The sequence below is a fragment of the Mauremys reevesii genome, linkage group 4 (assembly GCF_016161935.1).
Source record: "Mauremys reevesii isolate NIE-2019 linkage group 4, ASM1616193v1, whole genome shotgun sequence".
Taxonomy (NCBI): domain Eukaryota; kingdom Metazoa; phylum Chordata; order Testudines; family Geoemydidae; genus Mauremys; species Mauremys reevesii.
In genome coordinates, this window is record NC_052626.1 from 120836996 (window position 1) to 120861657 (window position 24662).

General features: G+C 47.3%; 1 protein-coding gene across 3 annotated transcripts in view; it reads right to left on the reverse strand.

The window, feature by feature from the left end:
- Positions 1-17940, reverse strand: part of ADIPOR1 (adiponectin receptor 1) — a 33712-nt gene extending 15772 nt beyond the window's left edge. Inside the window, exon 1 of one of the 3 annotated variants that reach the window (XM_039538171.1) lies at positions 17919-17940. The gene's annotated coding sequence lies outside the window, so the exon portion shown is untranslated. Of the gene's footprint in view, positions 1-7191; positions 7353-17918 lie in introns of those variants that run through there. The other 2 variants (XM_039538170.1, XM_039538172.1) reach the window with 2 other exon arrangements.
- Positions 17941-24662: the final 6722 nt, after the last annotated feature.

Here is a 24662-nt window from a genome sequence, read left to right on the forward strand (position 1 = left end):
GAACAGCGTTTGTACAGCGCTGTGCCTGTGAACATGACTAGAGAAGTACTAAGTAGCATTGTGTGGACGGAAGGGATGAGGATTTCAGCCTCATTCCATTCACTAGCCAAGATCACTTCACGTCACAAAACCAGCATGGTTTGGCAGAACTGGCCATTTCTGCTCAGAAGAGGACCAAGAAGCAGGATGCTCAGGGGCTCATGCTCAGGATGTAGACACAGGGAATGCTGGCCTAGCAGCTGTCTATGTCGTTCAGCCCTCACTTATCAGAGCCACCCTAATCACAGTGTTGGTATCTGACCCCCAGGCTACTTTCTTACCTCAGTGAGGGGTGACAAGCATTCACTCTCTCTTCCAAACCCCAGGGAAAAATATTATGCCACCACCTGCAGCTTATGCAAAGCATCCCACTGTTAGGAACCCATCTTAGTTATCTTAGGCTATGTCTACACTACTGCGTATGTCGGCAAAACTTACATTGCTCAGGGTTGTGAATATTCCACCCACCCGAGCAACATAAGTTACACTAAAAGCAGCAAAGAATCCTGTGGCACCTTATAGACTAACAGACGTTTTGCAGCATGAGCTTTCGTGGGTGAATGCCCACTTCGTTGGATGCAAGAGTGGAAATTTCCAGGGGCAGGTAAATATAAGCAAGCAAGAAGCAAGCTAGAGATAACGAGGTTAGATCAATCAGGGAGGATGAGGCCCTGTTCTAGCAGTTGAGGTGTGAAAACCAAGGGAGGAGAAACTGGTTCTGTAGTTGGCAAGCCATTCACAGTCTTTGTTTAATCCTAAACTGATGGTGTCAAATTTGCAAATGAACTGAAGCTCAGCAGTTTCTCTTAGAAGTCTGGTCCTAAAGTTTTTTTGCTGGAGGATGGCCACCTTAAGATCTGCTATTGTGTGGCCAGGGAGGTTGAAGTGTTCTCCTACAGGTTTTTGTATATTGCCATTCCTAATATCTGATTTGTGTCCATTTATCCTTTTCCTTAGAGACTGTCCAGTTTGGTACATAGCAGAGGGGCATTGCTGGTATATGATGGCATATATTACATTGGTGGATGTGCAGGTGAATGAACCGGTGATGGTGTGGCTGATCTGGTTAGGTCCTGTGATGGTGTTGCTGGTGTAGATATGTGGGCAGAGTTGGCATCGAGGTTTGTTGCATGGATTGGTTCCTGAGCTAGAGTTATTATGGTGCGGTGTGCAGTTACTGGTGAGAATATGCTTCAGGTTGGCAGGTTGTCTGTGGGCGAGGACTGGCCTGCCACCCAAGGCCTGTGAAAGTGTGGGATCATTGTCCAGGATGGGTTGTAGATCCCTGATGATGCGTTGGAGTTCTCTCTTTATGGGTGAACAAGATGTTAAGTTTTCCATCATGACAGCAATTGAGGAAGTATGTTTTGTGCTTGGGTCTATACGCTTCCCTGACAGTTTTGCAGCTCATCAGTTGGACAGAGTGAGCACACAAACATGGTTTTGTTCTTCTCTCCAGAAACCTTTTCTTAGCTTTTGGGCACAATCCCCTTCTGGACCCTGGAATACCCTGATTTCTATGAATACACTTGGCTTTTCTAATGTCGAAGCAAAGAGTCAAACCATTAGGAACTGCTGCAAGCAGAAGGAGCCAGCCAGCTCTGCTCTATCTCCAACCAATACACAGATCTGAGATTTGAGCAAAGCAACTCTCTGAAGGGTCTTAGTGCCCCAGGCTAGAATTATGAGTCCAAAGGAGACCACCAGACTACACTTAAATACAGCAATGAGTGTTACAGAAACGCTCTCTCAGCAAAGTCTGGGAGGCCATTCGAACTATTAAGCATCTTGTCTCCTTATACACAAACAGCTGACACTGCCTAATAATGTAAGTGGAGAAAATAGTAAATTAAGAAAAAATAACCAACTCTGCTATTCCTACACCCTGGAGTACCTGAATGAGCTCTTCTTTCCCTGTGCAACACAGTTAGCTGCTGGGCTGGGTCCATTCTCGCTCCTTAAGAGTCAGGGGCCAAGACCACGCAGAGAAAGACTTAATGTGACTTGCCAGAACTCCATTGAGCATCCTTGTTTGCAGGATTCACACTTGCAGGGTCAGGGTCCCCTATCAGGTACATTCAGGGCTTGAAAGATGCTCTTGTCTCCTCCCCAATGAGCAGTGGGAACCCTTCTGTGTGAGTGTAAGGGCTTAACCTATCAATCCTATAGAATTTGCAAATAAAGTTTTTAGTCTTTATGGTTGTGAGGGGAAAAAAAATCTTTCCAAATACAAAGAATGTAAGGATGTGGCATTGCGCTCCTGAGTCTGCACACAGAGGGCTCCAGTGCCTCTCTGGTACTCTTTACTTGGCAAGCAGCAGTAGAGTGAAAGTGACAAGACTAATCAATGCTACTAGCCAGAGCCCTGTGCACAGCAATGAAATGTCAAGAGTTGGGTGAATTTCAGTATACTGCAGCCACTAAGGAAAGCTATCAGCAGCAGCAGGCAGCACTGGAGTTAATGGTCAGGGAGAAGGATCCCCAGAAGAAGTGGTGGTGGGGCGGGGGAATAGAGTAGCAAAGCTAATGCCACAACCATAGCTGAAAGGACCAAAGCTTCCAACCGATCAGATTCATATCAGCTTCTGGCTAGTATATAAGACACACGGAGATGCTATTGAAGCTAGTATTCTCACATGGGTATAGCCCCAAGACGTCTCTGTAAGATGTTCAGCCCTGGCTGCCTTTGCACCCGGCTGCAATTCCCATGCATTCAGCTGGTCTTTCCATGACTGCTTTCCCAGATTGAGGTGTCATTAGAAAAGGTTTTGGAACAAATTAATAAATTAAACAGTAATACGTCACCAGGAGCAGATGGTATTCACTCTAGAGTTCTGAAGAAACTCAAACAGGAAACTGCAGACCTACTAACTGTAGTGTGTAACCTATCACTTAAATCAGCTTCTTTACCAGATGACTGGAGGATAGCTAAAGTGACGCCAATTTTTGAAAAAGGCTCCAGAGGCGATCCCGGCAATTACAGGCTGATAAGTCTTATTTCAATACCAGGCAAATTGGTAGAAATTATAGGAAAGAACAGATTTACCAGGCACGTAGAAGGACACAATTTGTTGAGGAAGAATCAACATGGCTTTTGTAAAGGGAAATCATGTCTCACCAATCTCTTAGAATTCTTTGAGGGATTCAAGCAGGGCTTTGGAGCGGAGCAGCTCCGGAGCAGTGGAGCTGCAGGTTTTTGGCTGGAGCGGAGCACAGCTCCAAAGCCCTGGATTCAACAATCATATGGACAAAGGTGAGACCGTGAACGTAAGAACGGCCACACTGGGTCAGACCAAGGGTCTATCTAGCCCAGTATCCTGTCTTCCGACTGGCCAATGCCAGGTGCCCCAGAGGGAATGAACAGAACAGGTTATCATCAAGTGATCCATCCTGTCGCCCATTCCCAGCTTCTGGCAAACAGAAGCTAGGGACACCATCCCTGTCCATCCTGGCTATTGATGGACCTACCCTCCATGAACTTATCTTGTTTTTTTTTGAACCCTGTTATAGTCTTGGCCTTCACAACATCCTCTGGCAAGGAGTTCCAAGGTTGACTGTGCATTGTGTGAAAAAAAATACTTCCTTCTGTTTTAAACCTGCTGCCTATTAATTTCATTGGATGACCCCTAGTTCTTGTGTTAAATAACACTTGCTTATTTATTTTCTCCACACAGGTCATGATTTTATAGACCTCTATCATATCCCCCCTTAGTCATTTCTTTTCCAAGCTGAAAAGTCCCAGTCTTATTAATTTCTTCTCATATGGAAGCCGTTCCATACCTCTAATAATTTTTTTTTGCCCTTTTCTGAACCTTTTCCAATATATCTTTTTTGAGATGGGGCAACCACATCTGCACGCAGTATTCAAGATGTGGGCATACCATGGATTTATATAGCGGCGATATGATATTTTCTATTTTATCTATCCTTTTAATGATTCCCAACATTCTGTTTGCTTTTTTGACTGCTGCTGCACACTGAGTGGATGTTTTCAGAGAACTATCCACAATGACTCCAAGATCTCTTTCTTGAGTGGTAACAGCTAATTTAGACCCCATCATTGTATATGTATAGTTGGGATTATGTTTTCCAATGTGCATTTCTTTGCATTTATCAACACTGTATTTCATCTGCATTTTGTTGCCCAGTCACCCAGTTTTGTGAGACCCTTTTGTAGCTTTTTGCGAGACCCTTTTGTAGCTTTTTGCGAGACCCTTTTGTAGCTTTTTGCAGTCTGCTTGGGACTTAACTATCTTGAGTAGTTCTGTATCATTGGCAAATTTTGCCACCTCACTCACTGTTTACCCCTTTTTCCAGATCATTTATGAGTATGTTGAATAGGACTGGTCCCAGAACAGCATCCGACGAAGTGGGTATTCACCCACAAAAGCTCATGCTCCAATACGTCTGTTAGTCTATAAGGTGCCACAGGACTCTTTGCTGCTTTTATAGACCATTGTTTCCCAAACTTGGGACAACGCGTGTGTAGGGAAAGCCCGTGGCGGGCCGGGACGGTTTGTTTACTTGCCACGTCTGCAGGTCCGGCCGATCGCGGCTCCCACTGGTCACGGTTTGCTGCTCCAGGCCAATGGGAGCTGCTGGAAGCGGCAGCCAGTATGTCCCTCGGCCCACGCCACTTCCAGCAGCTCCCATTGGCCTGGAGCAGCGAACCGCAGCCAGTGGGAGCCGCGATCGGCCAGACCTGCCCGGCCAGCCAGGGGCTTTCCCTACACAAGCGGCATCCCAAGTTTGGGAAACACTGTTATAGACTAACAGACGTATTGGAGCATATATCCACTGGATCCCCCTTGTCCACATACTTGTTGACCCACTCAAAGAATTCTAGTAGATGGGAAATCATGCCTCACCATTTACAAAAACCATGTTGACTCTTCCCCAACAAATCATGTTCATCTATGTGCCTGACAATTCTGTTCTTTACTGTGGTTTCAACCAGTTAGCCCGGTACTGAAGTCAGTCTTACTGACCTGTAATTGCTGGGATGATCTCTGGAGCTCTTTATAAAAATTGAGGTCACATTAGCTATCCTCTAGTCAGAAGCTAATTTAAATGATAGGTTACAAACTACAGTTGTTAGTTCTGTAATTTCACATTTGAGTTCCTTCAGAACTCAACTATTACCAAGCAGTCCAGCTATATTCTTGGGTGAATACCATCTGGTCCCAGTGACTTATTACTGTTTAATTTATCAGTTGGTTCAAAACCTCCTCTAATGACATCTCAATCTGAGACAGTTCCTCAGATTTGTTACCTAAAAAGAATGGCTCAGGTTTGGGAATCTGCTTCACATCCTCAGCCATGAAGATCGATGCAAAGAATTCATGTAGTTTTTCCGCAATGGCCTCCTCATCCTTAAGTGCTCCTTTAACATCCAGGAGCCCCACTTGTTGTTTAGAAGGCTTCCTGCTGCTGATGTACTTTAAAAAAAACAACCTGCTATTATTTTTTGAGTCTTTGGCTAGCTGTTCTTCAAATTCTTTTTTGGCCTTCCTAATTATATTTTTACACTTCATTTACCAGAGTTTATGCTCCTTTATATTTTCCTCACTAGGATTTAACTTCCACTTTTTAAAGGATGCCTTTTTGCCTCTACTTCTTTTACTTTGTTGTTTAGTCACAGTGGCACTTTTTTGGTTCTCTATGTTTTTTAATTTGGGGTATACATTTAAGTTGAGCCTCTATTATGGCTTCTTTAAAAAGTTTCCATGCAGCTTGCAGGGATTTCACTTTTGGCACTGTCCCTTTTAATTTCTGTTTAACTAACTTCCTAATTTTTGTGTAGTCCTCCTTTTTTAAATTAAATGCTACAGTGCTGGGCTGCTATGGTGTTTTCCCCACCTCAGGGATGTTAAATTTAATTATATTATGGTCACTATTACCAAGCAGTCCAGCTATATTCACCTCTTGGACCAGATCCTGTGCTCCACTTAGTGGCGGGTTCCAGGATCAACTGCTCCAAGTAGCAGTCATTTAAGGTATCAAGAAACTTTATCTCTGCATCCTGTCCTGAGGTGACATGTACCCAGTCAATATGGGGTGAATATAGTGTACTTGGACTTTCAGAAAACCTTTGACAAGGTTCCTTACCACAGATTCTTAAGCAAAGTAAGCTGTCATGGGATAAGAGGGAAGGTCCTTCTATAGATCAATATAACTGATTTGAATCATTGGTTTGACCTAGTATGGCCATTCTTATGTTCTTATGCTTTTTTTAAGCCATTCCCTTTATTTTCAGTGTCTGACATTGGGCCATCCCCATTCTTTGTGTTGCTGGAAATTGGCTCCATTTGGATGAGGGATGCCTCACATCTTTAGGGGGGCACTGACTTTGCATTTCTCAGTGTATTCTCTTTGTCATTTCACTGCATGACACAGATGCCTTTCATGCAGTGTAATTGTATCTGTGTCAGTCCCAGGACACTTGAGAGACAAGATGACTGAGGTAATATCTTCTATTGGACCAACTTCTGTTAGTGAGAGAGAAGTTTTATAGCTCTGTTGTGGCTTGAAAGCTTGTCTCTCAACCAACAAAAGTTGGCCAAATAAAAGATATTACTTCCCCAGCTTGTCTCTGTCATAGATGCCTTTCAGTAAGTGACATAAAATATGCTGCTCGCGCATTTAAGTGTTTAGATCCTGTTGTTGCCCCACAGATTTTAAAGCGAACTGTTCCCAAGAACCTATCCCTAAATGGCCTGATGCAACCTATGCTGGTCTCCAAGGGGCAGGAGGAACAGCTCCGGTTGGGAGAGCGGCGTGTCGAGCCCCTAAGCGGAGCAGCCGGAGAACTGCTGACGTCCGCAGGGTGCTACCGGGCCTGACGCTTCCACACTCAGACCCGTTTCCACGGTCCAGGGCGGCCGGCGCGCTCCGCGGCCGCAGCAATAAGCACGTCCCAGGCGCGAGGTGCCGCTACCTCCGGCACCCAGCCCGCCCGCCCGCCGCTCACGGGGGTCCTACTCGGGGGAGCGGGACGAGGGGTCACCCCAGCCGGGGCAGGTCACGCGCGGCCCAAGGAGAGACCTGGACCGCGGCCTCCAGCACCGAGGAGAGGCGGCCCCCGGGCCAACACCCGCCACGGGCCCGTGGGACGCGTCGGCCCGCGCCCCTCCCCCCACCGCCCGCACTCACCGGCCCCTACATCCCGGGCGGCGGCGGCGGCTCCGGCTGCAGTGGCAACACCGGAAACAGCCCTGGGTGTTACGCCACTTCCGCCGCAGGAAGCACCGCGCAACCTACACGCCACGTGACTCAGGGCAGCAGCACTTCCGCTGGGGGTGGGGGCTGTGTGTAAGGCTGCAGTGGTCAAGGCATGAGCGGCCCCGGGTATCCCCTGCGTTGGTGTGATTGGCTGCGTGAGTCACGTGGGCTGTTTCTGCGACCCGACTGCTGGAGCCACCCTGGGACTGGCGCGTGTGCTGTGCTGGCAGCTGCTCGCTGGCCCCGCCCCGTCCCCCCCTCTCGCGGCGGCGGGGGCAGATTCCCTCAGCCCGGCTCCCCGCGCTGGCTGTCGCGTTTGACCCTCCTGGGGGCGGGGCCGGGGCCGCAGGCGCTTTATTCCCCCCCGGGGTCGGGCGCAGGGACCGCGGGCAAGGCCGGGCTTGTGGGAGCGCTGGGCCTCGGCCCGGAGCGAGGCCGGCTCAGAGACTCGGTGCGAGGGGCCCGCGAGGCCAGCGCCTCCGGTTGCGTCTCACCCGCACCAGGCAGAGGCGCCAGCCTCCTTGTGAAACCCTGCAGCGAAGGCGCTTCCGCAGCCTCCCTCGCCTGCTGCTCTGGCAGGAGCGGTCCCTGAGGTTTAATCTAATCCGCTGTGCTGTAGTTTGACCCCCATCGCTGCTTGTCCTGCCCTCTGCGGCCAGAGAGAACAACTTTTCTCCATCCTTGTATCTGAGCCCCATTATCAGCCTCCTCCTTAATCTCCTCTTTTCCAAACTACACCTAGCCAGGTCCTTCAGCCTTTGCTCCTATGGCTTCTGTTCATCCCTCTGATCAGCTTTGTCACTCACCTCTGGATCCTTTCCAGTTTCTCTACAGCCTTTCTAAACACTGGTGACCAAAACTGGACACCGTACTCCAGCTGAATCCTAACCAGCGCCGAGTAGAGCAGTGCTGTCGCCTCCCATGACTTGCATGCTATACCTCTGTTAATACAACCTAAAATTGTATTTTTTTTTGCAGCAGCAGCATTGCATTGCTGACTCATCATGTGGTTGTGATCCACCACAGCTCCCACATCCTTCTCAGCAGTGCTGCTGCCAAGCTGATTATCCCCCATTTTGTATCGATGCATTTGGTTTTTCTTCCATAAGTGTAGCACCTCACATTTGTCTTTGTTGAATTTAATTTTGTTGTCTATAGCCTTGGTCTCCAATTTATCACATTCCCTCTGAATTTTAGCTCTATCCTCCAAAGAGTTGGCAACCCTTCCCCAGCCTTATGTCATCTGCAAATTTGACACATCCAAGTCATTAATAAAAAGATGTTAACACTGGATCCAGAAAGATCCCAGTGGACCCCATGTGAGACCTCCCTCCAATATGACATCATTATTTGCAGTTGTTTAACTGCTTATGTATCCACTTAATGGTAATTCTGCCCAGCCCACATTTCTCCAGCATACCTCTCAGAAAGTCATGTGGGACTGTCAGAAGCCTCACTGAAGTCTAGGTTTATTATGTCCACCACATTTCCCCTATCCACCAAACCAGTTACCTTGTCAAAAAAGGAAATTAAGCTGGTTTGGCATGATTTGTTCTTGGTAAACCCAGTGATCGCCCCTTCATCCTCCAGGTATTTGCAAATTGAATATTTTATACATTGTTCCAGTAAATTCCCAGGTATCGAGGTCAGGCTGACTGGTCTGTAGTTCCCCAGCTCCTCCTTTTTTAAAGATTAGCCCTTCTCCAGTCTTCTGGGATCTCTCCTGTCATCCATAAGTTTGTAATTATTGCCAGTGGCTCTGAGATTTTTTCAGCTACTTCCTTCAGTACCCTTGGGCGAACAGTATCCGGCCCCACTGATTTGAATTCATTCAGATTGGTCAGAAGATCTGACATGTTCTTTACTTATCCCAATCTGCATCCTTTCCCCTTTATTTTCTATGGGAACTTCAACAGTCATCTGCACATTATTTTTTGTGAGAAGACTGAACCAAAGTGGGCGTTGAGCAGCTCTGCTTTCCTATAATTTTCTGTTACCAGCTCACCTTCTCCATTGAGCAGTAAACTAACACCATCCTTGATCTTTCTTTTTTGTCATTCAGAATGCTGTGTACAATTCTGATCACCCGCATTCAAGAAAGATTAATCTGGAGCAGGTGTAGAGAAGAGCTACTAGGATGATCAGGGGGATGGAGAGCCTGTCTTATGACAGGAGACTAGAAGAGCTTGGCTTGTTTAGCCTAGCAAAACAAAGCCAAGAGGGGATATGCTACTTGCTATAAATATGTTGAGTAAAAAGCAGGGAGGGGGAAGCACTACTGAAGCCAAAGGACAATGTTGGTATGAGAACAAATGGATATAAATTGGCCATGAACAAATTCAGACTGGAAATTAGAAGAAGGTTTCTAACCATCAGAGGGTGAAGGTTTGGGACAGCCTCCCAGTAGGTGTTGTTGGGGTGTAAGAGTGTATGGCCATCCTTCCCTGTCAGTCTTGGAAGAGGCCACCCTCCGTCTCTGTCTCATTCCCAGAAATGCAGTCTGGAAAGGGGGAAATTAGCTGTCTCTCACACCCAGGCCCTCTGACCTGGGCAGTAATTAGTCTCTGGGGCAGGGTGGAACCCCAAACAGTCTAGGGCTCTGGTAGCAATCAGTCTAGGAGACAAACCCTCAAGCATGGCAGGGCACCAAACAAACTAAGGAGTTCTCGCCCACAGGCAGAACCAAGCAAACAGGCAGTCTAGGAGCCCAGGCCCTCAAGCAGGGTGGGGCACCAAACAGTCTTTGTGGCTCTGGCCTTCAGGCAGAGCAGAGTAGCTAAGCAGCCTGTTGTTCTAGCATTGGCAGACAGCAGGCAAATTCAGGCCTTTTGGCCTGTGGTGGGGAGGCTGCCACCCAGGGGTGGGGTTGGCATCAGGGAGTAGGGCCCTAGCAGTGGCGAAGTGCTCCACCACTGGGTCAGTGGGGATCCAGCTGGAACATGCTGACCTGGATGTAGGCAGCAATGCAGCCAGACTAGAGTCAGCTATCCCTGGACTCTTCCCTCCCCTCGGGGTGTACCTGGATCCTGGGGTTGTCCTCCATCTCTCTGGTGTACACTGCCAGTGACAGTCCTAGCAGCTTCTTTGCATCTGGGGTGTCTGGCAGCTCTGGTAGGTCTGCAAGTCTTTGGCTCAGCAGAGGTCCTCTTCAGGCCATTCCAGCAGCAGGTGAATAGCATATGGCTCCCTCAGCATCTCCAACCTAACTGAGCTGCACAGTCTTTTGTACTTCTTGTCCCGCTCCCATGCTTTTGGTGGGGTGGGCGGAAGGAGACCACACCCACTCACTGCAGCAGGCAAACAACTTAATTAGTTTTAAGACAGTGCTGGACAAATTTGTGAGTGCAATTGTATGGCAGGGTTATTTGTGGTGATGGGGGGCAGGGCTCAGCAGCCCTGGGGCTCTCTTCCAGTTTATGTCTGGTGTTCCTAATGCTCACATGTCAGAGTTTCAGCAGCGGTCAGAAAAGGATTCCCTGCCCCCAGTATTTTTGGGAGTTTTTTTTTTTTTAATCTCCTTTCTCTGAAGCATCAGGGTTGGCCGTGGCTGGACATGGGACACTGGGTAGGGTGAGTCAGGGCTCTGAGGTAGCACCAAGCAGTCTCTCTCTCAGGTGCTTAGCTAGCTGGTTCTTGCTCACATGCTCAGGGTCTAACTGAACACCATATGTGGGGTTAGGAAGGAATTTAACCCCAGGTCAGAATGACAGTGACCCTGGCGGGTTTTCATCTTCCCCTGCAGTGTGTGGATGCGGGTCACTTGCCAGGATTAACTGGGTATATCTCATTTAATCATTTCTCTGCCATTGCAGGGGCCTCAAGCACTGGTGCACCTTGGTGCCTCCTATTCTCTGCCTGTGGCACGTAATAATCTAGTCTCCTGTGGGCTGTAATACTTTGGTCTCATTTCGTTTGGTGTGCGAGTGCTGGGTGGTGTTGGTGACTTGTGATATACAGGAGGTGAGACTAGGTGATCTAGTGGTCACTTCTGGCCTTAAACTCTATGACAATGACTCTAAAAGTCTCCTGCCCTAGGAGTCACCTACTGGGTTCTGGTCCTTTCTCTTGTCATTTATAAATCATTCACAGTCTTGCCATTCAGCACTCCAGCATTCAAAGCAGCAGTCACACCCCAAAACTCATGTGATTTAAAAAAAAAAAGTCACTGGTCTGTTTGTTTGCTCTCTGCTTTTTGAACCTTTAGGGTTCATGTTTTCTGGCTTTCCTCCACAATCAGGAAGGCCAGAAACTTACTTTCATTTTTCAGTGAAAGCTAGAATTCTCACCTGACTGAAAGACCTGAAGCTTTGAGAAAAACACCAAATATCACAACACTCATGATAATATCACATGAGCTGACAACACTGGTTTCACCCTCACAGGCAGAAACATAAAGCCAGCCCATAACAGGAACTGATAGTCTTAGCTTCAGTGAACTCTAGCCTCAACCCAATCACAGGCAAAAGCCTCAGACATGATGGACCGTATGTTATCTTGAAGGTCAGTAACCTCGGAGGAATGGGGGAAGAATCTTCCAGAGTGCCCTGACGTGTGTGATGATTAGTCTTTTACGAGCTCTTGCACATTTTTAACAAGGTGATTTTGGCCCCAGCTGCAACAGCATCTGCAGGGGGACCCAGCTGAGAGCAGGGCTTCATTGTGCTTGACTTTGTACAAACACTTGTGAAGCGGGTGTTGAGGCGGGTAACAAGAGAGAGCCCCTGACCTGAACTCACAATTTAGTGTAACACATGGCCCCACAGAATATGCCAACATTTTTATGGCTGACTTAGAACAACGCTTCCTTAGCTCTCGTCCCCTAACGTCCCTGCTCTACTTGCGCTACATTGATGACATCTTCATCATCTGGACCCATGGAAAAGAAGCCCTTGAGGAATTCCACCATGATTTCAACAATTTCCACCCCACCATCAACCTCAGCTTGGACCAATCCACACGAGATCCACTTCCTGGACACTACAGTGCTAATAAGCGATGGTCACATAAACACCAACCTATACTGGAAACCTACTGACAGCTATACTTCCCTACATGCCTCCAGCTTTCATCCAGACCACACCACACGATCCATTGTCTACAGCCAAGCTCTATGATACAATCGCATTTGCTCCAACCCCTCAGACAGAGACAAACACCTACAAGATCTCTATCCAGCCTTCTTACAACTACAATACCCACCTGCTGAAGTGAAGAAACACATTGACAGAGCCAGAAGAGTACCCAGAAGTCACCTACTACAGGACAGACCCAACAAAGAAAGTAACAGAACGCCACTAGCCGTCACCTTCAGCCCCCAACTAAAACCTCTCCAGCACATCATCAAGGATCTACAACCTATCCTGAAGGATGATCCCTCACTCTCACAGATCTTGGGAGACAGGCCAGTCCTTGCTTACAGACAGCCGCCCAACCTGAAGCAAATACTCACCAGCAACCACAGACCACACAACAAAAACACTAACCCAGGAACCTATCCTTGCAACAAAGCCCGTTGCCAACTCTGTCCACATATCTATTCAGGGGACACCATCATAGGACCTAATCACATCAGCCACACTATCAGAGGCTTGTTCACCTGTACATCTACCAATGTGATATATGCCATCATGTGCCAGCAATGTCCCTCTGCCATGTACATTGGCCAAACCGGACAGTCTCTACGTAAAAGAATAAATGGACACAAATCAGACGTCAAGAATGATAACATTAAAAAACCAGTCGGAGAACATTTCAGTCTCCCTGGTCACTTGATTACAGACCTAAAAGTCGCAATATTACAACAAAAAAACCTCAAAACCAGACTCCAACAAGAGACTGCTGAATTGGAATTAATTTGCAAAATGGACACCATTAAATTAGGCTTGAATAAAGACTGGGAGTGGATGGGTCATTACACAAAGTAAAACTATTTCTCCATGTTTATTCCCCCTGCCCCCTCACTGTTCCTCACACCTTCTTGTCAAGTGCTGCAAATGAACCATTTTGATTACCACTACAAAACGTTTTTCTCTCTCCTGCTGGTAATAGCTCACCTTAACTGATAATTCTCATTACAGTGTGTATGGTAACACCCATTGTTTCATGTTCTCTGTGTATATATATATCTTCCTACTGTATTTTCCACTGCATGCATCTGATGAAGTGGGCTGTAGCTTATGCTCAAATAAATTTGTTAGTCTCTAAGGTGCCACAAGTACTCCTGTTCTTTTTGCGGATACAGACTAACACGGCTGCTACTCTGAAACCTGACATAGGTGAGTTTCTGATGTGGGAGCTAAAACCTAACTCATCTTATGCAGGGGCCACCACAATCTTGATAGATGGGAACAATTTTTAATCCCTGCTGAGGTGGGCAGGTTCCAAACTGTTGATCTACAGGTGACAGGCTCATTAGCAATGCCCTTAGCAGAAACCAGTGCAAAAGCTGGGATTCGGTCTCTGGGCGGGCAGTTTAGTGCATGTTCTATTAGGCTATAGGGAGTTGTCTGGGGGAGTGTCTCAGGCTGGTTTTGCTTTCCCCAAATAATATGAGGGCTGGAGCTTTTAATGTCATCATGAGAGTGGCTGCAGCATGGACCAACATGACATTATTTGCAAGAGTCAACAGCATTGGCATTCTGAATTCCCTACATTATGCCCTCCAGCCCCAGGAGAAACTTAAAGGGCTCTTCCAATCCCCACTCCACAAACACAGGGCACAATCCAACCCTCAGTAAACTCTTCAGACAGCATTTTCAAACCTAAAGTCAGGCCCCAAACCAATGTTGTCAACCCCCAGCATTCAAAAACCATTAGTCAGGCTCCCAAAATTGTGAGATTTAAGTTTTTTTTCCCAAGATTTTCTCTGCAATCATGAGATCTAGAAACTTCTTTTAAACTGAAAGCTGAGATCTCAGAAATCTGTTGATTCCAGCAGCTGGGCTTTAAGGAAAAAATCAAATACCGCAAGATTTGTTCTGAAATCATGAGAATTCATGATACTGTGCTGTCCCCATGTGGTTATCAGTGATCATCTGATCCAAGGAGTCTAATAGAGCTCTGCTTCATTTGTTGCCTGAGTTCTAACCAATCAGCTTTGCATTACATAACAACCACTTCCAACTAGCTCGTGCCAGAGCCTGTTAAAGGTACAGTTCCCTGCATCGTCTCCTGCCAAATATATTAATTAACAACCAATATTAGCATAGATAGGAAGGTAAAGGAGGTGGGGTAATATTGTATAGCAATAATGCAGTAGACTATAAAGAAATTAGATGTGGATAAAACAATTGGTTTGGGTCAAAATCACCTAGGGGAAGGCTTGTAAAAGAGGTTGTGTTGAGGGAAGTGTTAGAGACTTGCTCTAGACCTGTAGGGTTGGATTTGGATATGGATAGCAATCTCTGTAATAATTAGAGAGAGAAAATACTATGAGAAATTGTGTCATTGTGGGAGACTAACTTACCAGGTAGAATAAGCACCAATAATAGTACCTAGCTCTTATCTATTAGGACAGCGGTTCTCAAAGTGGGATCCACAGACCCCTAGGGGTCCGTGAGGGTACTCCAGGGGATCCACAAGTCATGTCTGGGCCTGCTGATCAACTCCTCCCTGTCCCTCCCAGTGCCTCCTGCACACCGTGGAAAAGCTGGGAGGGAGGGAGAGGAGTGGGGATGGGGCGGGAAGAGTTGGGGCAGGGCCTTGGAGGAAGGGGTGGAGTGGCAGCGGGGCCTGGGACTGAGTAGGGGTTGAGCACCCCCAGGGAAAATTAGAGGTCAGCATGGGGGTCCATGAAAATTTTTTAAATCAAGATGGGGGTCCTCCGGTTGCCAAAGTTTGAGAACTGCTGTATTAGGAGATCTTCTCATCTACAGATAAGCATTCATGGCACTTGCAGAGAAAACTGGTTTGTTTATTTACCCCAACTTAAAGGGCCAAACTGTAAGCAGCTGCAAGACATGATCCTGCCCTCTCAGCAATCAGAGGAAAAGGGAGTGTTATTTACCACTTCACACAACACAAGAACTAAGGGTCACCCAATAACATGAATAGGCAGCAGGTTTAAAACAAACAAAAGGAAGTATTTCTTCACCCACCGCACAGTCAACCTGTGGAACTCCTTGCCAGGGAACATTGTGAAGGCCAAAAGTATAACAGGGTTCAAAAAAGAACTAGGTAAGTTCACAGAGGATGGGTCCACCAATAGCTATTAGCCAAGATGCTCAGGGATGCAACTGCATGCTCTGGGTGTCCCTAAACACCTCTGTTTGCCAGAAGCTGGGACTGGACGACAGGGGATGGATCACTCAATACATTGCCCTGTTCTGTTCATTCCCTCTGGGGCACCTGGCATCGGCCATTGTCGGAAGACAGGATACTGGGCTAATTGGACCATTGGTCTGACCCAGTATGGCCGTTCTTAGGTCCTCACTCTTTCACTTTTGTGCACTGAAAAAGCAGTGAATGGGAGCCAGTTTGATACACTGAAATGCATTTCCACTGGAGGGCAATTATCAAGTTATCCATCCCCTGTCATCCAGTCCCAGCACCTGGCAGTCAGAGACTCTGAGCAAGGGGTTGCATCCCTGACCATCTTGGCTAATAGCCATTGATGGATCTATCCTCCAGGAACTGATCTAATTCTTTTTTGAACGCAGTTATACTGGGACAATCTGGCACAAACCAATTCAAGGCAACAAGCAATAGAATGAGAGCTTGCATATCTCCTTGCTGGACCTGGAAGACCTGATCCTACATGTGAGTCTTTCCTGCTCCATTCCAGGGATTTAAAAAAAATATTTTTTTAGCAATTTTAAAACCATAGATGTGACCAGTTTCCTTTCTAAAGGAGCCAGTCAGGATGGTCTCCTAGGCCATCTCATTCTGATGGACAAAGAAGAGTTAGTTGCTAACCTAAAAATTACTGGTTACATTACTTTGTGCAAAGAAAATGTGGCACCAACCAGTAAGATGTATATTTGTAACTTTAAAAGGGCTTAAAGCAGTTGTTGGCACAAACTGATTGGGAATGTAAATTTAAAGTGGGAAGTGTTAATGAAAACTGGGAATTGTTCCAGGATATCAGACTGGATGCCTGAAAAGCCACAATTCCACAGACACAAAAAAAGTTACATTGAACAAGAAGCCATCGTCATTTTAAGGAGATGTGGAAGCAGCGATTAAACTTAAAGAATAGAAAAAAGGGGAAGTAATTGGCCATGAATATAAGTCACAAGTTAAAAAATGTAGCCAAATGATAAGAGAAGCCAAAGGAATCACTGAAATGTCAGTGGCCAATAAAGTTAAAGACAATAAGAAGATTTTAACATATTAGGAACAAAAAAGCCTACATCAGTTATAATTCAATTACTAGATGCAGATAGTAAAATCATAAATAGTGATGCAGAAAAGATAGAAATATTCAACAGGGATTTCTGTTCTATGGTTGGTATGAAGCAGGGGGAATGTATCTATCCCACATGATGCTGTGGATGGAATAGAAAGTTAATCATCTGTAACAAAGGAGGATGAGACATCATCTGCTAAAATTAAACACTTTAAAACCACAACTTACACCCAAGAGTCTTAAAGGAAGTCTTAAAGCTGAGGAGCTTTCTGAAACACTAATGTTAATTTTTAATAAATCTTGGAAATCTGGGGAAATGCCAAAGGACTGGAGGACTTCCAATGTAATTTCAATATTAAAAAAAATCCAAGGAACTATAGACTCAATAGCCTGACATCCATTACAGGTAAAATTGAGGAAAGGTTAATTTGGGGCTCTTACCAACAAAGAATTAGAGAATAAAAATAGAACGAATGCTGGTGAGCAATGAGCACAGTTTCATGGAAGGTAGATCTTGTCAAGCAAATCTGGTATCTTTTTTGACAGGTTTACAAGCCTAGTACAGACAACTGTGTTTACATAATACACTTGGATTCTCCCAGGCATTTGCCTTGGTATCCCATGACATTACAATTAATAAGCTTGCATTATATGGATTTAGAGGGCACACACTACCTGGATTGAAAACAGGTTCATTGGCAGATCTCAGACATAGTTGCTAATGGATAGATATCAGTGAGAGGGGCTGTTTTTACCAGAGTCCCCCAGTGATCAGTTCTTGGCCCAACACTATTCAATATGGGTATCAATGACCTAGACAAGGCTATAAAACCTTTGCTGGGAACGTGTGCAGATGACAAAGATTGGTGGGGTGGCAAATAAGGAGGAGGACAGGTTACTGTTACAGAGTGATCTGAATCACCCAGTTAAATGGTCACAATCCTATAAAAGGCATTTTAACACAGTGTGGTGGGGCTTGTTCCTCAGTGGCCCTTCTATGCCCAAGTCCATGTTCTAAACCCCTCTGTAGTTAGCACAGCGTGGCCCAAGGGCCAGAGCACATCTACTTCCCCTTCCCTAGTGGGATAATGCAGCCTAGCGGTCGGAGTCCATACGATATGCCCTTAGGGCAGCGCGGCCCAATGGCCAGAATCCATCTAATTCCCCTCCTCTGGTGGGATAATGCGGCCTAGTGGCTGAAAATCAATCAACTCACAGTGTGGGGCCACCCCATTTCAAAGGTGGGTGGCAGAGATGGGGGACCCGGTCTCATTCCCGACCCAGGGTGCTGTTGGTGGCAAGTTCTCCTCACCACTGGTCCAGCGGGGATTCTCCTGAAGCACACCAGACTGAACAGTCTTAGCACCGTTTCCCTTTAAGGACTCCTTGGGTCACTTCCCAGCCCTTCCTCAGATTCAACCTGATCCACAGCGTCCTCTGCTTCCCCTCTGCAGCGCATCTGGATGTGACTGGTCTCTGCGTCCTGGTGTGCGAGCCACTCTTCTGCTGGAGAGAGTGACAAGCCTCCTTCCCCTCCAGCAGTCCACCCTGACTGAGCAGCTCTGCAGGCTTTTATACCTGACTTCCAGGTGGAGCATGCCCAGCAGAACCTCAGGGGTGGAGCATCTTCTGCTAGGAGGGAAGGATTAACCCCTGCTGTACCAGTGCAGGGCCAATCCGTCCCGTTACACACAGCCAAATGCAAGGTAATACTTGGGGAACAGAGAATTGAACTTATACCTACAGGAGGGGGACCTCTGTCTTGGGAAGCAGTGACTCAGAGAAGGACTTAAGGGTCATCAGAGATATTTGCCTCAACCTGAGCTTTCAGTGCAATACTGTGGCAAAAAGGGCTAATGCTTGGCTGTATAAATCAGGGACTATCAAGTGGAAGATGGGAAGATACACAGCACTGGGTAGACGGTTACTAGAACACTGTGTCCACTGCTGTGACCACCCCTCAAGAAGGATGTGGAAATGCTGGAGACACGTCAGAGGAGGGCTACAAAGATTATGCAGGATCTGAAAAACAGGTCTTACAATGTGAGTTCAGCTTGTTCAGTGTGTCGAAGAGACGACTGAGAGGTGACGTGCGCTCTGTGTCTAGGTCCTTACCTGTGGGAAAGAGATCTGAGAGTGGGGGGCTTTTCAGCCGTGCTAGCAAATGCAAATCAAGGCTGAAGTTAGACAAATTCATCCTTGAAATGAGAGTGAATAAATGTTGGACAGCTTCCCTGGGAGGGGGCGCACTCACCATCCCTTGGAATCTTTGCAAGGAGGTTAGGTATATTTCTAAAAGACATGCTTCCATCCAGCTTTTGGGAGAGGTTCTGTGGCCGTGTGTGTGTGTGGTCCCTTCTAGCCTATGAATTGCTCTGCTCTCCCCTTCCTTTCTGGGCCCTGGGGAGAACCGGATCGCCTGCATTTCCCTCAGCAGGGCAGAGCTTTGAAATACTCAACAAAACTACATAAAACGGGGAGGGATTCCGGTGAATAGTCTGGGTAAGGCAGAAATACCCCCCTGGAAAGGAAGCAAACATAAAAAGCCTCCCATAAGAGGATCAAAGAAATTTGTTATACACAGGTGCCACCTCGTGGATATCTATGGAAGTGGCAGAGAACCTGCAAGTACAGAAATCTGAGAGCTATTTGGAAAGAGTCTGATAGAAATTAGAGGGTTGCCCCTCCTCCAACAGACCCCTGTGGTCACTGGAGGCCTCCAAGTTTTGCTGGCCCCACAAAGGAAGTGGCAGAATCGAGAAGTGCTCCTGACACCTGGACTAGCCATGAGGTGAGATTCCCCCCAGTTCCGAGTACCAGGACTGAGGATCGACGCTGGAACTCCTTGGAGTGACTGTATTTCTGTGTCATTGGACAGAGGTAACTGACGGGTCCCTTGTCCATGCTGCACTCTTTGTGGGGTGACCTCAAGGAGCTTTATATGGGGTTTTAACTAAGAAGTGCCATACGCGTGTTCCTCCTTTGTGAGTACATTGGCCTATGAGAACCTCAGACAATAACTCCTGTAAGCAATTGCTTGTGACGCTTTAAACTCATCCCATTCAAACCAAGCCCCAGAAATTGCAGGGACCCCAGCCTGGAGCCACGAAGGGCTGTATGTTATAGTGTTGAGTGTCTTGGTACCTGGAAAATCACAGAACGCGAGGAGTGCAAGTCGGGCGGCAACCTCCGGTACCTGTATCTGCAAGAGATTGCTAGCCGGTATGGAATACAAGAAAGACGTGGGGCCAATCCCTTTCCCCCCACCCCCACCGGAGCACACTACTCCTGTGTTCTACTCCTTAAAGGGAGGGCATTCATTCTTATGGCTTTAATAGTACAATACCTATGCTAACAAACTTAAACAGAAGCTTTTCTTAAGTTTGTTAGCATATGTATTGCACTGTTTTATGTTGGTCCTCAAGAGGGGAGGGGTGGGGGGTGGGGACAGAAGGTGTTTAAATAAAACAGTGTTTTTTATTCTGTTTCTCCCCATTGGTCTGAGTTATCCATGACATTCATACTGCATCACATCAAGTACAAATCATTAGAGGAATGCCTCTGCTTGCACTGACCAGAGGATGTTTGGATTCTGATGTTAGCCCAATTCTGTAGCCTGACAGGAATCAGTGGTGTCCATCCCCAATGTAAACATAGAATTCTTCTTTGCAGCCAAACTAGTCTAACATGCATTTTGTTAACTGGAACTGGAGCAGGAAAACAAATGCCTCATTTTTCAGCTTTGTGCGTGAAAGAACTATAAGTGAAGATTCTGTGGCCCAGTGGTTAGGGCATCCATCCGTCTGGGAGGTGGGAGCCTGGACAGGACTCACTAAAGCCTTGAGACAGTGGAGGAGGTAGGTGAAATCCAGGCATTTTCTGAGCCCCGTATATCACAGTGACCAGGGGCAGCTCCAGGCCCCAGCATGCCAAGCGCGTGCTTGGGGCGGCATGCCGCGGGGGGCGCTCTGCCGGTCGCCGGGAGGGCGGCAGGTGGCTCCGATGGACCTCCCGCAGGCGTGCCTGCAGAGGGTCCGCTGGTCCCGTGGCTTCGGTGGAGCATCCGCAGGCATGCCTGTGGGAGGTCCACCGGAGCCGCGGGACCGGCGACCGGCAGAGCGCCCCCCGCGGCATGCCGCCGTGCTTGGGGTGGCGAAATTGCTAGAGCCGCCCCTGACAGTGACCAGCCAAATGCAGAACAAACAGAGTGGAGGACCCAGTTTCCAGATTGTACAACATTGGTGAACTGAGTTGGCTTTTCCCTGACCTTGACTGGAAGGCGTTAAGAAGGAAAACACCTGGTACCTGGGGAGGCCTCTAACTCCAACCCTGCTTTGGTCATTCAGCATCTGACCCAGAGGGACCCTGGCCACTGCTTGTGGTCTGTTTCCTGGGCTGGAGGCCCTGCCTTTGGCATTTCAGCATCTCCAACCCATATTAGCTATGCCAATGCCAGTTCAGAGCCTTGGGTCATTCAGGCTGCTAGAGTGCAAGAAATGGAGAGAGCAGCAACCGGACTCCCCAGTTAGGAGAGACGCAGAGAACAGAGTTCAGCCTGGGGCTCCAAATCTGAGCCACGTGCTGGTGCTGGATGCGCCAGTTGTGAGCTGTTTAATAACTGAAAGGCTGACATGGAATTTGATTGACAAAGAATTAAAGGCTAGAAATATAATCACTGCCAGTCACCAGGGATTGTTTTGGAAAATAGGTCTCGTCCAACATACCCGGATTTCCTCCTTTGGTGAGATAACTGCAAAGATGTAATACACTTGATATTGTCAGGCATTTGACTCAGTTCTACACGATATTCTGATGAAAAAATTAGCACCATGTAATATCAATAGAGCACACATTGAATGGATTAAGAACTGGCCGACAGATCTCAAAAAGGAGTTAGGGAACCCTCCTCAAATGGGGGTGTTTCTGGTGGGGCTCTGCAGGGATTGGTTTAGGCTTGGAGCTAGTCACATTTTTATCAATGAGCTGGAAGTAACTATAAAATCACTGCAGATAAAATTTGCAGATGACACAAAGATAGGTGGAGCAGCAAATGATGAGGACAGGGCAGTCCTGGAGAGCAACCTGGATCCACAGGCACCGACTTTCCAATGTGCCAGGGAATGCTCAACCCCCGGCTCTGACCCCAACCTCACTCCACCCTTTCCCCCAAAGCCCCACCCCTGCCCCTCCTCTCCCCGGCCCCGCACCGCCTCCTCCCACCCAGTTCCATTCCCTCCCCCAAGTCTGCCACGTACTTGCTCCTCCCTGCTCCCTCCCAGCCTCCTGCACACCACGAAACAGCTGTTCGCGGAGGGCTGGAGGCGCAGGGAGGGAGGGGAAGGTGCTGATCCACAGGGCCTTCTGCGAGGCGTGAGGGGGAGCTGATGGAGGGCTACTGGTGGGTGCTCAGCACTGGATCACTTGGTAAGCTGGGCCCATTCCAACAAAATAGATTTTAATATAGCCAAATGCAAAATTTTACTTCTAGGAACAAGGAAAACAGTCCATGCCTACAGAATGGGGGCCTGTATCCCAGAATGGTTTAGGTGTCAGAGTGGACAAGCAGCTGAACGTGAGCTCCCAGTGTGATGCTGTGGCAAAAAGGCTCCTTGGCTCTATAAGTAGGGGAGGAGTGAGTAGGAGCAAGGAGGTGGTTTTCCCTCTGTACATGGCACTGGTGAGGGTGACACTGGAATACTGCATACAGTTCTGGTGCCCACATTTTTAAAAGTATGTTGAAAAATTGGAGATATGCAGAAAGGAGCCACAAAAATGATCAAGTGCTGGAGAAAATGCCCTGCAGAGAGAGAGTTAAAATGCACAATCTGTTTAGCTATCAAAAAGAAGAATGAGAGGTAGCTTGATTACAGTGTCTAAGGACCTCCACAAGGAGAAGGTACTGGGTACTCCGGGCTCTTTGATCTCACAGAGAAAGGCAGAACAAGAACCACTGGCTGGAAGCTGAAGCCAGCCAAATTCCAATTAGAAATACGGCCCCTATTTCTACCAGGAGGGTGATTAAACCTTGGCAAAATCTCCCAGGGAAGCAGTGTGTTCTCCATCTCATGATGTCTTCAGCTCCAGCCTGGAGCCTTTCTGGGAGCTGTGTTAGCCAAACGCAAAAGTTTGTGGGCTCAGTACAGCAGAGGTTTCCAGCAGCTCCCAGTGGCCCAGAGCAGCGATCCGCAGCCAGTGGGAGCCACAATCAGCCAGACCTGCGGACGCGGCAGGTAAACAAACTGGCCTGGCCCGCCAGGGGCTTTCCCTATACAAGCGGCAACCCCTGTTTGAGAAACCCTGAGCTATGGTGTAAGAAGCTTGGGCCAGGTATGAAAAAAATCATCAATATCATATCTAGAAACTACTCATTTAAAACCCTAGATATGTAAGTAGATCAGGAAATGTCCAGAAAGATGCTATTAGGTTTATCCCTTTTATTTCTTTATAGCTTGTGGATTCCTCTGTGCTAACCCCAGGTGCTTTTGTTTTGTTTGCAACCTTTAAGCTGGACCTCAAGAAAGCTACTCTTGGTGCTTACTTGTAGTTGCTCTTTTAAAATTTAGCAATAGCCTGAGTACCCAGATGTATTTTCTTTCTTTGTTTTAAATAAAATTTACCTTTTTAAGAACGTAATTGGATTTTTGTATCTTAAGAGGTTTGTGCACATATTGTTGGCAACAGCTGATTTCCTGTTTTTTCTTTATCAGCTCTTCCCTGGAGGGGGTGGTGGTGAAAGGGCTTGAGGGTACCCCACAGGAAGGAATTCCCAACTGTGCCTTCCTGGGCTCTCAAAGGGGTTCTGAACTTGGGTGGTGGCAGCATCTACCAATCCAAGGTCAGAGAAAAGTTGTAACCTGGGGAATAATACAAGCCTGGAGTGGCCAGTATTAATTTTTAGAATCCTTGCGGGCCCCCACTTTCTGCACTCAAAGTGCCAGAGTGGGGAATCAGCCTTGACATGGTGGCAGAGCGGTGGGATCATTTTTAACCAGAGGCACAGACCTCAGGATTTTAAAAGGACACATTTTTCCTTTTGGCCACCTGCAAAGCCAGGGAGTTCTTTTCTTTTCTTTTCTTTTCTTTTCTTTTTTTTCTGCCTGAGGGGGAACAGGCACCCAAAGGGTTCAGCCTGCAAACCCAGGGAGTACAACATGCAAGGTTTTTTTTCTAGCTTCGTGGCAACAAAATAGCTAGTCTAGAGTAGAGCAGCCTGTGCATGAGGTTGTGGTCGGGCACTGATACCCTAGAGCAACCAGTCTTCCCAAAGCAGCACACCACAGAGAAGACAGACTCAGATAAAGCCCAGACATCCAGCTCCATGACAGAAATGCAGCAGACAGGAATTTCTTCCTACAAATGAAGTGCTTGGATGCGGATGCGGAGGCAAAGCACTTGGAAGCGGAAGCGGAGGCAAAGTGCTTGGAGGCCGAAACGGAGGCGAAGCGCTTAGAAGCAGAGACAGAGCTGAAGTGCTTAGAGCTGGAAAGGGCTAAACTGGGTCAACCAGCTAGCCCTAACAGTCCTCCTCCAGGTACCGCTCCCCATTCCAAGAAATTCCCTGCATACAAGGTAGGTGATGATACAGAGGCCTTAGAAAATTTTGAAAGGGCTCGGCTTGGGTACAACATCCCTACAGACCAGAATGTGGTGGAGCAGAGGCCACACCTCAGTGGACCCTTAGCAGAGGTGGCAGCTGAAATGCCTAAAGAACACATGAATGAGTATGAACTTTTTAAGCAAAAGGCCAGAATTAGAATGGGGCTAACACCCGAGCATGCCTGTCGGCGATTCAGAACCCTAAGGTGGAAACCAGACATGGCATTTTCCAGACACACCTACTACATTGTAAAAAATTGGGATGCCTGGATATCAGGAGTAAATGTTAAGTTTCTGGAAGATCTGGCTCTCCTAATATAAATGGAGCAGTTTATAGAAGGTGTTCCTGAGGAAATAGAAAGGTACATCCTAGATGGGAAGCCCAAAACTGTAATTGAGGTGGGGGAGATTGGAGCCAAATGGGTGGAGGTGGCAGAGAAGAAGAAAGCTGGTAGGGAAT